General features: G+C 41.9%; 1 pseudogene; it reads right to left on the bottom strand.

Annotated features, from left to right (window-relative positions):
* Nucleotides 1-353: 353 nt before the first annotated feature.
* LOC131224910 (probable terpene synthase 11) lies at nucleotides 354-5,730 on the bottom strand (annotated as a pseudogene).
* Nucleotides 5,731-14,965: the final 9,235 nt, after the last annotated feature.

Genomic DNA, 14,965 nt, shown 5'->3' with positions numbered 1-14,965 from the left:
TTTCTTTGTTGGTTTCATTCATCTAAAATATGATCTTCTTCCTTGAGCATCTGTGGTCCACTTGATTAATGGATAAACTAGGAACTTTTAACTATGAAATAATGAGTTTATCAATTTTTAGATTGGGCTGGCTCAGGTTGAGCCTTGACCAGACAAACTTATAGGGCTCGGACTTGAGCTTGTTGTGCTAAGCCCATGCTATGCTTGGGCCTTGGGTCTTAAGTGCAGGACTGAGTGAGGGCGTCATCCAAACGGGCCATAGACTAAGTTAACTAACATTCCAGGAGAATTAAGCACAAAACAACAATCATCCACTGTATAAAGTCATTCCAATCATCCGCTGTATAAAGTCATTTAGTACACAAGAAGTCCCTTTTTTGTGAGATGCTACTATGAAATTTAGCTGTCCGTTTATTTCAAAAACCAGAAGCTAACATTTCAAAATCAAAGTGGTCAGATGCCACATGTCAGATTCTCATTCGACAATAAAAGCTGATTAGGGCCCAATGAAGAGTCATGGAGCTTAATGGGCTTGATGATCAACGAGTGGATGTGGTCTTCAACCCCAGAAAGTCTATCTCCATCTCCATGCTGATAAATTATTTTGGCAGTTCTTGAGACGTTTAGACAAGCTTCCATTATGGGTGGAGGAACTGGAGTCCGAGCGAGCAATTCCCCGTTGAGCTCTTACCATAAGTTATGAATGAATCTCCGAACATGTTTTCATGCTTCCTCGTCTGAAGAAATATCGTTCTCTCGCATGTAGCATTCGATGCTTGAAGCAACATCGCCGCGTTCTTGCTCGTCCTGGACATGTCATCGAGCCATGTTTGGATGCCGTAAGCTTAATTCGAATAACTAGAGCCATGTTTGGATGCCGTAAGCTTAATTCAAATAACTAGAGCCATGTTTGGATGCTTAATTGAGCTAAATTGCAATAATCCTATTTGATATGGAACAAATAATCAAAGTGGGTGGATTATGCCATTTTAATTCGTAATGGCCCATGCACCGCCAATTTGGACCCAAACTAAACCCTCCTCATTTGTTTCCACTTTATTGAATTAGATAATTGCAATTGAATCCAATTAATTAGTTTCCAAACTGCCCTGAAGATTGGTAACTGATCATACTCACCCTTGATGTTCCTAGATCATCCCAGAGTCGAAGGATCCGGCCTGAGCAAGAGAAGATCTTGGGATAGGGATCAAGGAAGTCCACACTCTCAACGGTCAGATCTTGTCCAATGAGAAAGAAAGCATGGACCAATGCCATGTATGTCCCACCAGTAGTCACTCCATTCTCTAGATAATCTTCTAGTGTGGGCACATATCCCTTTCTACACCATTTTGCTTCCACTAGAAATGCATCAAATATATCTAACCACTACAACCACAACCACAGCAACAACAACAACGATAACGACAACTACAACAAAGCTATCTGAATTTCTAAATACTTGAAAAGAAAGAGAGAGATGGATAGAAGGAGAAATTGGAAGAGTATGTACCGTTCTTCTTAGGTGGTGTGTGATACTCCAACCATGTTCTTTGAGGACTCTGTAGCCTGTCTCATTGGTTGTGTTGTACAAGGCCCCACTGTCTTTGTGGTCGTAGTGGTTAGATATATTAGATATATTTGATCGGCCGATCTCGAGCGAAGCTCAGCTTCTCTACAAGACCCAACTCCCTCCACCACCTAAACCAGATTTACACAGGCCATCGTTGAACAAACAGACATCAAGTGTAAAACAAACCTAGTCAACTCGAACAAGTCAAATTGAACCGTCGATCCTTAAAAACATGGGCTTACCTTAGTATCTCTTCCAACTCCCTTAGGTGCAGTGATTGGACCATGTTGAAATCCAAAGTTGCTAGTTCTAGAAGGCCTGAGTCCCTTTCATTTTCCTTGCTATACTCCTGATCAATGTAACTCCTAGCTTCCAACCTTACCATCCTCATGTGTCTAGGAAGCTCCAACCCATGCCTAATTTCTCTAACAAGGTGTCCTTTTGAACTTAGGACTGATGTTTTAAGGTGTCCCTTTGAGAATTCCATGGCTTCTGATAGTATGTCCTCACCATTTCTACCCAAGTAGGAAGCTTCATAGAGACTCAACATCCCCCAAGTGTCTTTCCTCAAGGACTCCTTGAATTTCCCTTCTTTGTCCATGAATTTTTGGAATACACCTGTTTGGCAACAAATTCCAATCTGTAGTAATCAGAGACTAGCATAGTTTTAAGACACGGACAAGTCTATCGCGACTCGTTGAGTCAACTCAGACTCGGTCCAAACATAACTGGTTTTGTACCCGAAGTCACCTCTAACATCGGCGGATCACACCAATTCAACCTTGACTGCGTTTCAGTCCTTGCCCGAGTAGCAGACTCTGAGGAGTTTCAACACGAGGTCTTGGGTTCGAATCCCATAGGTGGTGAAATCCCACTTCGGCGTGCGTGAGAGTTTGGGACTAAGGGCTGAACTAGTCGAGTCAAATTGTGATTTTTCAAGGGCCTGTTTGGATTAGCAATTACAGCCCTAATGTATTGTAAATGTGTAATGATTATCATTACCACGGTAAATGGAAGTAAAATGAGGTATTCGTGGTGCCCTAAGCCACTCTCACAGCTCCATGTCCACGTGGATATGCATGTAAAATAAGTAACGTGGTTATATACACATATATAAATTCTTTATTATGTGTTATATCCACACCATCCATACATTTTGCATTATAATTTTAGGGCAAGACTCTAAAAATGAGGCAAATCCAAAGCCCAAGTGGGCCACATCATAGAAAGCAGTGAAGACAATAACATCCACTGTTGATACCTTCCTAATATCTACCATGATATTTATTTGCCATCCCATTTACTCATAAGGTCATGTGGACTGAATGAGGAGAAAAAAATTAACTTGATCCAACACTTCTGTGGACCCGACAAGTTTTCAATGGCGGGCTTTCAACGTACTTCATTTCTACATTGGATTTATGTTTTGTGTTATTCCATAAAATGACATCTCATGAATGGCTCTCGATTAACAGTGTGTGTGTGTATATATATATATATATATATATATATATATATATATATATATATATATATATATATATATATAGAGTCATGCTCCCCTGTGCACCTATGCACGTGCACACCTTTGCACACGTGTCATGAGTGTCTAATCTGAACGGTCCATGTGATGCGGAATCACATGAAACGTCATGTGAGAAATTTTCACCCTGATCTAAAATTCTGGTGGGCCATAACAAAGAGAAATGCAAATCAAGGGAGGAAACTGTTTTAATTTTTCATGACCCATCAAAGTTCTAGATCAAAGTAAAACTTCGTCCTGGGAGGTTTCACGAGGTGTTGCTTCACATGAACGGTTCAGATTTTGGATCCACATCACGTATAATGGGTTCTCAAGAAAGTTGGTTAGTAAGAGGTACGAACTGGTTCGCAGGCAGGCGTTTCCGATATCTATATTTCTGCCGCATCAATAGGCCCTCACCAATCCAAGCCTCCGCATTATTATAAAGATTTACTGATGTGACAGCTCAATCAATGAGAGTGTACTGATGTAAGTTTTCTACCATATCACGTTACCGTCGTACTAAGGATCCAAACAGGCCCTAAACCATTCGTACATGAGCTGTTTCAGCATCCTCCAAGTTGTGCTAGTGGGGTCATGGTTCAGTTATCTGAACCGTTGAACGATTGGCCTAAAAATTGATCGGTTGTTGAATGTTGTTAACCGTCTCATCATTTGTATATTTTTGGATGAAAGAGATGAGTAATGATCCACGGTCCACAAAGATTCTAATGATCGGACGGTTAGGAACTTAAGATACGTGGTTTTCAGGATCTGGCACATCCAAGAGATGACCAGGGGCCAGTGCATTGATAGGACAGTATATAAGGCTTATGGAAAGACGAGATCAAACCAGACAATTCAACTCTGCCCCATGGATGGGCCACGGTACAGTAGGCAGCTGTCCTTCTCTCAACCGGTCCATATTCAAAATGGAAAATCAGACGGCTAGTACTGTCTCATCAGTTTATCTCTGTAGCGTGTCCCATCCACCGTAGGACTCTCCAGATGAGCGGTCCAGATCACCGAACAGTGTAGCCAAGTGGGCTCAACATAGAATATTGTTCGCAACACGTGCATGAAACAGAACGAGACAGCGCACGTACGTACTGGGTGGCATGTTGTATGAACGTTGTCTTAGCAATCTAAAGACAAGAGAGGTGAGGAAGAGGTCGTGGCCATCTTTGCTGTTGGAAAAACGGTCCAAATTTGCACTGATCTCCTCTTGGAAATGGTAAGCAATTCCCAGCCGTTGAAGTGTATCGATCAATTTCATTGTAGCCGTTGGATCATACGCTTCTTCATTTAATTTCTTTGCGGCTTCTTCCTTCAATTCTTCAATCCGTGTGGTGTAGCTGTCGGGGTGGGAGGCTGGGGCCTATGCAAGTAACAAAAACAAAACAATGAGATATATCAGAAAGAGAGCTTGGGTCCCAGTCGGTTGCATGGAGCGATGATCTTGACCGTCCAAACCTACTTAGGAAGCCCCGCCACTCTGTAACAATCAGGAAAACAGCATGAATGCATGTTTAGGTGAAAAATGCATCACTCAGCTTCCAGTTTTGAGTTATGAGTGTCGGGAAAGTCGCGCAACTGAATCGCTAACCTTGCCTAAAGCGGCCAAGAAAGTTACAAATAGATGGTGTAAGGAAAATCTGTGGGGTCCACCATGATGTATGTGTTTTATCCATGCCGTCCATCCATTATGACAGCTCATTTTAGAGTTCGAACCCAGAAATGAGGCAGATCCAAATCTCATGTGGACCACACCAGCGGAAGTAGTGATGATTGAACGCCCACCATTAAAAACTTCCTACGGTCCACTATAATGTTTATTTGCCATCCAACCAGTTGATTAGGTCACACAGGACCTGGATGAAGGGTTAACACAAATAACAGCTTCGTCCAAAACTTTTGTGGCCCAAGGAAGTTTTTAATGGTGTCCATTCAATCACCACTGTTTCCTGTAGTGTGGTCCACCTGAGATTTGGATCTGCCTCATTTTTGGGGATCATGCCCTAAAATGAGCTGGAAAAATGGATGGACGGAGTGGATGAAACACATACATGGTGGGGCCCACTAAGCGAGTCAGCGTCAACCTGTATTGCCCATGTGACTGATGCAGGTGGCCCACCAGCTGATTTATTTTCACATGCTGACACCCATGATGTACCCATTACACAAAAACGTGTTGCATTCTGCAAATCTGGTAAGGTGATAATGACTGGGCCCCCGAGAAATTTATGTTGTCAGAGGATATACAAGTATCCTCCAGCCTTGAATAGTGATAAGTGGGCCCGGTAACTTAGTTATCTAGACCATTGATTTCATGGGCCCCAGCGTCGGTAGATCATGCCTCCAAAATTGTGCAGATGGATAACTCATGTTATAACCGATCTTTGGTTTTATTATATCAAATATGGTCCGTTGATTTCCAGTTGAACGGTCATGATTGTTCGGTAATGGGATTTCTAGGATCCCAGATATAGCCCGTCAGGAGTCATCAGATCAACAGTCTGGATCACCATGCGGTGGGCCCCACTCGTCCAAAGTGGCCAAGTGAAGAGAGTTGGCCCCTTTTGGCAAGTTGAATAACAGCCGTTGATGGTGAGAGAAGGGAGCTTCTCAAGGCAGCCATTTCTAAGCTTGTATGTTCGAATTTGTTGGGAAAGCATTGTAAACCGCCACGTGATTTTCAGGAAATTACGAAAATAGCATTTGTCCACCAACCCTTTGGTAAGCTGCTGGACTATCTGAAATTGTAGTCCATGAGACCTCCGTGCTACATATGGACCACCATCGGCGATCGAAATCATATGGTAGAACCAATAGGTTGCCCTGACGTGGGAAATTGTATAAGATGAACGATGATCACCATCCCATTAATGGATTCTGATATTTGAATGAAAGCCGTTGGTCAATATGGTCCGTTAGATCTTTTGCACTGATCACTCAAGATCGGTCCACGTAGTAGGGGTGGCTGAGATCCCAGTCACTACAATATTTGGTGCTCCAGCGTGGTCTGATGGGACGCCAACCAGTCTCGCAACCCTTGAAACAAAAAGCTTTGTGGGGCCCACTGTGATGTGTGTAACAACATCCACTCCGTCCATCATTTTCCCTGGATCCTGTTAAGATATGAGCTCAAAAATGAGGAGAAAATTTGAGTGGGCCACGCCACAGGAAACTATGGGGATGTGGACACCTATGATTCTTTGGACACTGTAGTTATTGATCAGGCTGCTATGGAAGTGGATTGCCTGGTGACCAATCACCACGTCGGGTCACTAGGGATATCTCTGGTGATTAAGTCACCATTCTTTGTAGCGGCCCACATTTGTTTTGGATTGGCCGCTGTTTTAGGATCACCTCCTAACATTAGTGGACAAGAATGATGGTCAAGGTGGGGCCCTATAATTTCATTCTCTTTTTTCAATGGCACCCATCGTTGATTGAGTGGTGAACCTGCCACCACCGGCACAGGATTTGCTGGAACAATTTCGGAGATGGTACATGTAAAGCATGTTTGAGAGTTGTTACCCACTGTACTAGACCTCAACTCTAATAATAGTTGGTGGTCCAATTAAATTCAGCCACATTAAGTTATTCTGGCCTATGGGGATGTATATGAACCGAGTTAGCTTGGTTAGCTCGCTCGGCTCAACTCGAAAATGCTCGATTCGACTTGGTTTGATTGAGTTCGAGCTGATATTTTGAGCTCAAAAAATTTTCGAACAGAGTTCGAGCTTACCCGAGCTCAAATCGAACTCGGATCAAATCAATTCGGTGACTCGGTTACTTCGATATTGATGTTGCTCACCAAGTGTTTGATGAAATGACCCAATGAAGTGTTGGCTGGTGGTTACTAGGGGTGTACACGAACCGAGCTAGCCCGGTTAGCTCGCTCGATTCAACTTAAAAAAGCGAGATTCGAAGCTGATTCGAGCTAATTTTTTGAGCTCGAAAATGAGTTTGAGCCGAGTTCGAGCAGGCCCCAACTCAACTCAACTCGGATCAAATCTAGCTCGAATTGAACTCACATCCAATTCGGTGATTCGGTTACTTTGCCATTGATGTTGCACACCAACTGTTTGATAAAGTAACTCAATGAAATGTGGCTGGTGGCAAGGAAGGTATGTATATGAAATAAATACCCTTTTTCTCTTTGTTTTTCTTAGTTTTTATGTTGCTTAGAAGGTGTTTGATAAAATACCTGTAAAACCATTGCCTCTGTTTGTAAAACAGTGTGATTTTGAAGTTGTAGTTCAGGTGTTCGTAGAAATGCCTCAATGGCGAATTTAGCTCGATCTTGGCTTGAACTCGACCCCAGCTGCTGACCAAACCGAGCCGAGCTGGCCAATCAAGCTCGAGAATTGAGCCGAGCTAAGTTCGAGCTGAGGTCAACCAGTGGCCAAGCCGAGTTCAAGCTGAGACCAGCTCGACTCGGTTCGACTCGATATAAACCCCTAGTGGTAAGAAAGGTATGTATATGAAACAAATACCTTTTTTTCTTGATTTTGATGTTACATTGGTGTTAGATGAAATACATGTAAAACCGTTGCTGCTATTTTACACACAGTGAAACTTTGAAGGTGCAGTCCATGTGTTTGTGAAAATAATACACAAGTGAACTCAGCTTGACCTTGACTCGAACTTGGTTCAAATTGGCCCGACCTGCTGATTGAACCAAGCCAAGCTGGCTAGTCAGGATGAAGGACCTACCCGAGCTGAATTTAAGGTCGGGTTAGCTAGTAGCCGAGTTGGGCCCAATCGAGCTGTGCCAATCTCAACTCTGTTTGACTGATGTACACATCTCAAGACCCAACATTCTAGGGCTTATTGGATCATGTACTGCTGTCTGACATAGCATGCAAAGCAAGTTTAAAAGCGGTTGGGTGGAGTATCTGTTGGGCCCAGGCGTATATTGACATAAAAGATTCAATCAAATCCAGTCATTTTGGCTCACCAAGGACGAAATCAATTCCGTGATGTGATGTGGAGTTAATTCATTGGCCCGCCTGCCATAGGCGATTAACTGACAGCCTTTTAAAAGTTGGTGGGCCCTCTTCACCCACTATGGTCCTTCAAAATGATACCTCATCACAGCTTCGCAGAACTGCTGCTGTAGGTATCGTGTCGTGGGAAGACGAGCGCTGACGCTTCTCAAACTCTGAGTTACGCGAACAGTTGAAAGGAGATCAAGCTTATATACACCCATAATGATTTATTTATTATATTCATACTGTTCATCCATTTTTCTAGACCATTTTATATCCAAAGAAATAAATCATATCTAAAGATCAACTGGATCAGACTAATGATTTTCACTGTTAAAAATTTCATAGAGCCTACAATAACTTTTATTTTCCATCCAATTTATTCGCAAGGTCACTAAGACCTACATGAAGAGAAAAAACAAATTTTATATTGATCCAAAACTTCTGTGAACCCAAAAATGGTTTCAATGGTAGACGTTCAATCCCCAACTACTTTTTTCAGTGTAGTTCACTTGATCATTAGATCTGTCTCTTTTTTCATTTCAACACTTACGGTGAGCTCGAAAAATAGATGGACAGTTTGGATATAACACATACCTCATCATGGGACCCACAGAACTTGCTGGCGTCAATGCACCAACTATATAGCTGGTGTGTGGCACAGCAGCCAATCTGCTTCCCAGCTGAGTGGGTGTTGGAAATCGGATTACTCGTTATGCTTATCGGGCTGAGTAAACTCCATTGGGCTCACCGTGAATGTATGTGATTTATCCCTACCATCCATCCATTTTTTTTCATCATTTTCCGAGTTGAGCTTAAAATTTAAGCATACCCAAAAATCAAATAGACCATACCATAAGAAACAATTGGAATAATGATTTTCACAGTTAAAACCTTTCTAGGGCCCATAGTAATGTTTACTTCTCATCCAACATTGATAAGATCACACGGATATGGATGAAGGGAAACACAAATACAAGCTTGATCCAAAACTCTCCGTGGATCCCAGGAAATTTTCAACAGTAGACGTTAAATTCACACTGCTTCTGTGATCCACTTGAGGTTTGGATATATTAATTTTTAGGCTAAAGCTCTAAAATTATCCGTTAAAATGGATGGACGGAATGGATAAAATATATAATTCACGGTTGACCCCCACTGAATTTACCAAGCGTACTAAGTTACTTGGTACGCTCCTGGTGTTAATGGCGGAAGCGGTTGGGCTAGTGAGGCTGCTGGTAGCTAGGTGGCCAGTAGTCGGTGCTATGTGGGCCCATCATAATCTATATGTTTTATCCACAGCGTCCATCCATTTTTACACATTATTTTAATAAATTATGATATAATTGAGGTAGATTAAAATCTCAGGTGAACCACAAGATGGGAAAATAGTAGTGATTCAATGTCTACCATTAAAAACCTCCTAGGTCACTGTAATGTTTAGTTGACATCCAACCTGTAGGTTAGGTCATATAGACCTGGATGAAGGCAAAATACAATTATAAGCTTGATCTAAAACTTTTGTAGAGAAGTTTTTAATGGTGAGAGTTCAATCAACATTGTGTGGCCCACTTAAGATTTTGATTTACCTCCGTTTTGGGTTCATACTATAAAATTATTAGATGGACGGCATGGATGAGATACATACATCATGTTGGGGTCCACAGTGCACCGATGAGTAGCCATTGGCTAGTGGTAGGGGTAGTAGCCAATCTGTTTCATTAATGGACTATGAATAGCCGCAGTTGTAAGAATCAAGTCGACGCGGATTTCCTACTAAAGCCTTTGGTAGAGCTGGGCATCGAGTCAAGTCGGACCGGATTGGATCCAACTCGACTTGATCCAAAATTTCCATGGCCTGACCCAAACTCGATCTGATCTCGGACGAGTTGGGGTCATCTGACTCGATCCGATACGGTGCTCTGCTGTTCACACCCCAAGTATAGGGTTGTGATATAGTAATAATCTCGGTAAGACCGAGGTCGAATCCACAGGGACTGAACCTTGTACGTATTCTGAAAGTAACTAAAACTAGAACTAGAAAAAGATGTAATGTAAATCAAGTAAAATGAAAGGAATAATTGTAAATTTAATAAATTAAAATTTGTGAAATTCAAATGTGGGAGACTAGGGTGCCAAGGATCCACTTGTAGGGATCAGGGAGATCTATGCTTGATTCATAAATACAACTGAATTTAGAGTCTCATCTTCATCTAGTTGGAAGATAATTCATTAAAATTCATATCTGAACTTCCTTTGATCCAGTTTTCAAGAGATAAGATGTATGAAAATTAGAATTGATTCCATCACCAAACCATGCTCATGAGACAAAATACACAACAGAATTTAACCAATCCACAACCAATCTAAGAGATGTATGAATGTTAAGAAGAATTCCATCATCCAACCATGTCTAAGGGCGATGGTGAACAACAGGGTTTCCTATCTTCATAATCATAATAATGAAAAGGAAATACTCAAAGCTATCGCAAATCTATTGTAATTTAAATCACAACAAACTATTAAAAACTAAAAGCATTCCTTATAATCAAACTAGAATAAAAATCTGTTCAGTTTAAACAAAAGACATAAACAAAAAATCTCTTATCTCACTACAAGCTTCACCTCTTAGCCCTAGCTAAGAGGTTTAGCCAACCATAGATACGATTAACTAAAATCCCTTAACTAAAAGCATAAAAAAAACCTTAACCAAACTAAGGAAAGAAGAACTTCAGCCCTTCACATGCACGTCCTTGCTCCCACCTTCCAGATACCCATCCCTCTCTCTTGATCTTCTCTTTTATAGCCGTCCGCAGGTCGGTTTGTTGTGGAGAAGGTTGCGTGTGCAGCAAGAAAAAGACGAATCTTCTTGCGTTTGAAGTGCATTTGCGGTGGATGAATGTTCAAGAAACCCATTCTGACTTCATGGTTGAGGTAAAGACACCTTGGTGTGTCGTCTGAACGGTTCAGATCATCCAACCGACCATGATCATGGTCGCACAACGGCCCACAGTAGCCGTGTGCGTTCGGACAGTCTTCCTACGTAAAAACTTACATTGGGATGCACGGTGGGCCTTTGAATGTTTGTAAAGGAGAAATTCACCCCGTTCATTGGATTCCTGATGAAAAACTAGTCAAAAAAGAGTAGTTTTGGTCGAGTTTTGGTGTGGTCGACTGTATAAAATCAATTCGCCGTCCATCCTGCGTTTTCTGACAATCCACGTACATACACGTGATTAGGTCAAAAAAGAAAGCTAGGCGAGGGTCTTGCCCCCCTTTAGACGCAATGGATGGTCCATATCATCCGAATGGATGATGGGTGGGCCCCACTACTCAAAATCGACGGACGCGGTGCATCCGCTGGTGAGTTTTTAAATTTTTCAAAAAAAGTATCTGTGAGCGTGCATTTCTTGAAGTTTGGTGCTCTTCCAATGTATGTGTTATGCACATGAACCATATAAAGTGGGTCCCACTTTGATGCATATGAGACATCCGCTCCGTCCATCCGTTTTGTTAGCTCATTTAATGAGTTGAAACCAAAATTAAAGCATATCCAGATATCAGGTGGGCCCCAAATCGATAATTCATGGGCTGATCTAACCGTTGGATCACTTTCATAAGGATCCAATGGCTAAAATTCGACGTGTACGGTTAACTTATAGTCATCAGGCTAGATATAAAGTTTTGAGCCGAACAAATAGTGGGAACCCTATGAACATTCTGGACGACTTTCAGGCCCCTTTGGACCCAATCACTTGATTTACTCGGATATCTGGCTTGTATATTCTTCGATCTTGGCCCCCTGGGGTCCGTATCTTACCTTGGTGATTTTAGAGTGTTAAATCCATGCTTTTAATACCCGTTTTTAGTCCAGACTCCTAAATTCACCTCGTAGCACAAACACGATTAAAATAGGCCGTTAAACAATATCATATTTGTAAATTCAGGTAATAACTAGGGTCCAATATGCAATATTTGACCCTCAACACCTGCGGGCCTAATCTGATCTGAGTTCGACTCAGTTAGGGAAATCGAGTCGGATTAGATTGAGTACGGTTTGGATCGGTCCTGATGTTTTTTTTTTTAATTTAAAAAAATTCTAAATTTTTATTTTTTTAAAGAAAGAAATTAAGTCCGACCTAGCCAGAGTCGGAAACTTTTAACGATAAAGGACTGGGACCAGTGCCATCTCATTGGAAGGGTGTCTATGAGCGAGGCGAACATTTCAATTCTACCAACTACAATAGGAAGCTAATCGGAGCCTAATGGTATATTAAAGGATTGCAAGCGAAATTGGGAAAGAAGCTTAATATTACTGGAGTTGACTACTTTCCCCAAGGGATGGATTTGGCCATGGTACCTACACATCAGCCACTGTAGAGAATGTAAGCTACAAAGGGCTCGGCAAAGGGACTACCAAAGGTGGTGCACCTAAGGCTCGACTGGCAAAGTACAAGGTGTGTTGGAGTATACCTTACTCTTACTGCACTACTTCCACCGATGTACTAAAAGCTTTTAACGATGCCATACATGATGGGTGGATGTGTTGTCTGTCTCTTGGCTTAGGGATCGAGATGGGTGTGGCACTCGTTCGGGTAGAGAAAGAGAAAGAGGGATTTAGGGATTTAGGGTTCGGGTTGCTGGGTGCGTGTAGGTAAATATATATATATATATATATATATATATATATATATATATATATATATATATATATATATATATATATATATATATATAGAGAGAGAGAGAGAGAGAGAGAGAGAGAGAGAGAGAGGATCGAATCGGTCCAGTACCCAGCTCTAGCCTTTGGGCAAGAAGTTCAGCCCACTAAGATGTTTGAGAGAAATCCACCACGTCCATCCATTTTGAGAGCCCATTTTAGTACATTATGCCAAAAGTGAGGTGGATACAAAACTCAAGTGGGTCACATAAGAGAAAAATTTAGAGAAAGAAATGCCTACCGTTGAAACCTTTCGGAGCTCCAGCTTGATGTGTATATGGCATCCAAACCGTTTATAAGGTCATTACCACCAGGATGAAGTGAAAATACACCAAAATTAGTCTGAGACAAAACATTTATGGCCATAAGAATTTTTCAACGATTCTCACTGAATCTCCACTGCTTCCTCTCGTGTGGCCCACTTAAGTTTTGGATACACCTTCGTTTTCTTTACATGTCCTAAAATGATCTCTAAAATCAAATGGACGGGGTAGATTTCCCAAAAGCATGTCGGTGGTCCCCACCTTCCACAGGAAATCCGCGTCCCAATTAATTGATGTCTGTTCTGATAGGCTAGCTTTCTTCACTTTTCTTGTGAAGAGCTTTATTACGATTGTGAGTACAATGGTGGGCGACACAGATTAGATACTGACAGGTTGAGTAGTGAGACTTGCTACTAAAGTGACGTCACCAAGTTCTGTGGACCCACTATGATGTATGTGTTGTATCCACAGCGTCCATCCACTTGGAGATATCATTTTAAGGTATTAGCCAAAGAATGAGGCAGATCCAAAGCTTTAGTGGACCCCACCATAGAAAATAACAGGGAGATTGATGCCCACTGTTGAAACTTTCCTAAGGCCCACCATGATGTTTTTTCGAAATCCAACCTATTCAAGAGTTAACAAAGACATCAAAGAAGGGAAAACACAAATATCAGCTTGATCGAAAACTTTTGTGGCCTTTAGAAGTTTTTAATGATGGCATCGTTCTCCCCACAGTTTTCTGTGGTGGGGTTCACCGGAGCTTTGGATGTGACTCATTCTTTGGATATTACCCTAAAATGATCTCTCCATATGGATGAACGGAGTGAATACAAAACATAAATCATGATGGGGCCCACAGAACTTGGTGACGTCAATTCATTAGCATTCTCGCTACTCAACCTGTCAATTAGAGCTAGGCAGAATCCGATCCGATCTGGCGAATCCGACCCGATCCGATGGATCCGATTCGGCGAATCTGACCCAATCCGATGGATCCAAACCGAACAGAAGGCCTGGATCAGCGCGGATCGAGTAGGACTACTCAGATCCGATTGTACATCAGATCAAGTTGGGATCGTGGTCAATCCGGACCGATCCAATCCAAAATCCGATCAAACCTTAACCCCTCTTTCTCTACCCGAAGGAGGCGCCTTACCCACCCATCTCTCCTCCTTTCTCTCCCGATTTCCCTCCTCTCCCATCTTCTCTCCTCCTTTCTCTCCTTCTTTCTCTCCCGGTTTCCCACATTTCCTTCTTTCTCTTCTCCTTTCTCTCCCTCTCTCCCCCTAGACTCAACTCGATCTAACTCAATTCAATTTTCCAGACCGAGTCGGACTCGGTTCAGGTCAGGCTAGCAAAGATTCAGATCGGATTGAGTCAGCCCTGCTGGACTCGGTCTGAATTAGATCGAGTTCGGGTCAGGTTCTTGAAAAATCAGATCAAGTCAAGTTGGACCCAATCTAGTTCGACTCGACTCGATGCCCACCTCTACTGTCAATAGCCCATCCGCATCGAATGGTTGATGTGCAAGCATCAGAAATTGCAAATTTTACATAAAAAACTACAATTGCACGGTTCACATGGTGGTCTCAAATTTAGATGGATCATGAAGTGGAAACCTAACTTATTTTATTTCCTTAACGTTTGAATAGTGAAGATTCACTTGTCCACAAATGCCCACTAAACTAATCAGTCTTGAATCGTTCAATCAGCCAGATTTTTTTATCTTGACCCATTACGATATCCTGAGATTTGGACAGTTTAAATTGAGTTAATCTTAATGCAAGAATACGAGCGCCTGCTTAGTTTGCGATAGTAACAAATAACTTCCCCTATTTCTCTTGTCTTTAATTTCTTTATAGAAGTAAAATAATACTTCTATATATATAT

The sequence above is a fragment of the Magnolia sinica genome, chromosome 1 (genome assembly GCF_029962835.1).
Source record: "Magnolia sinica isolate HGM2019 chromosome 1, MsV1, whole genome shotgun sequence".
NCBI classification, from domain to species: Eukaryota; Viridiplantae; Streptophyta; class Magnoliopsida; order Magnoliales; family Magnoliaceae; genus Magnolia; species Magnolia sinica.
The sequence above is the reverse complement of the archived record's forward strand: the minus strand, read 5'-3'. Positions and strand labels throughout refer to the sequence as shown.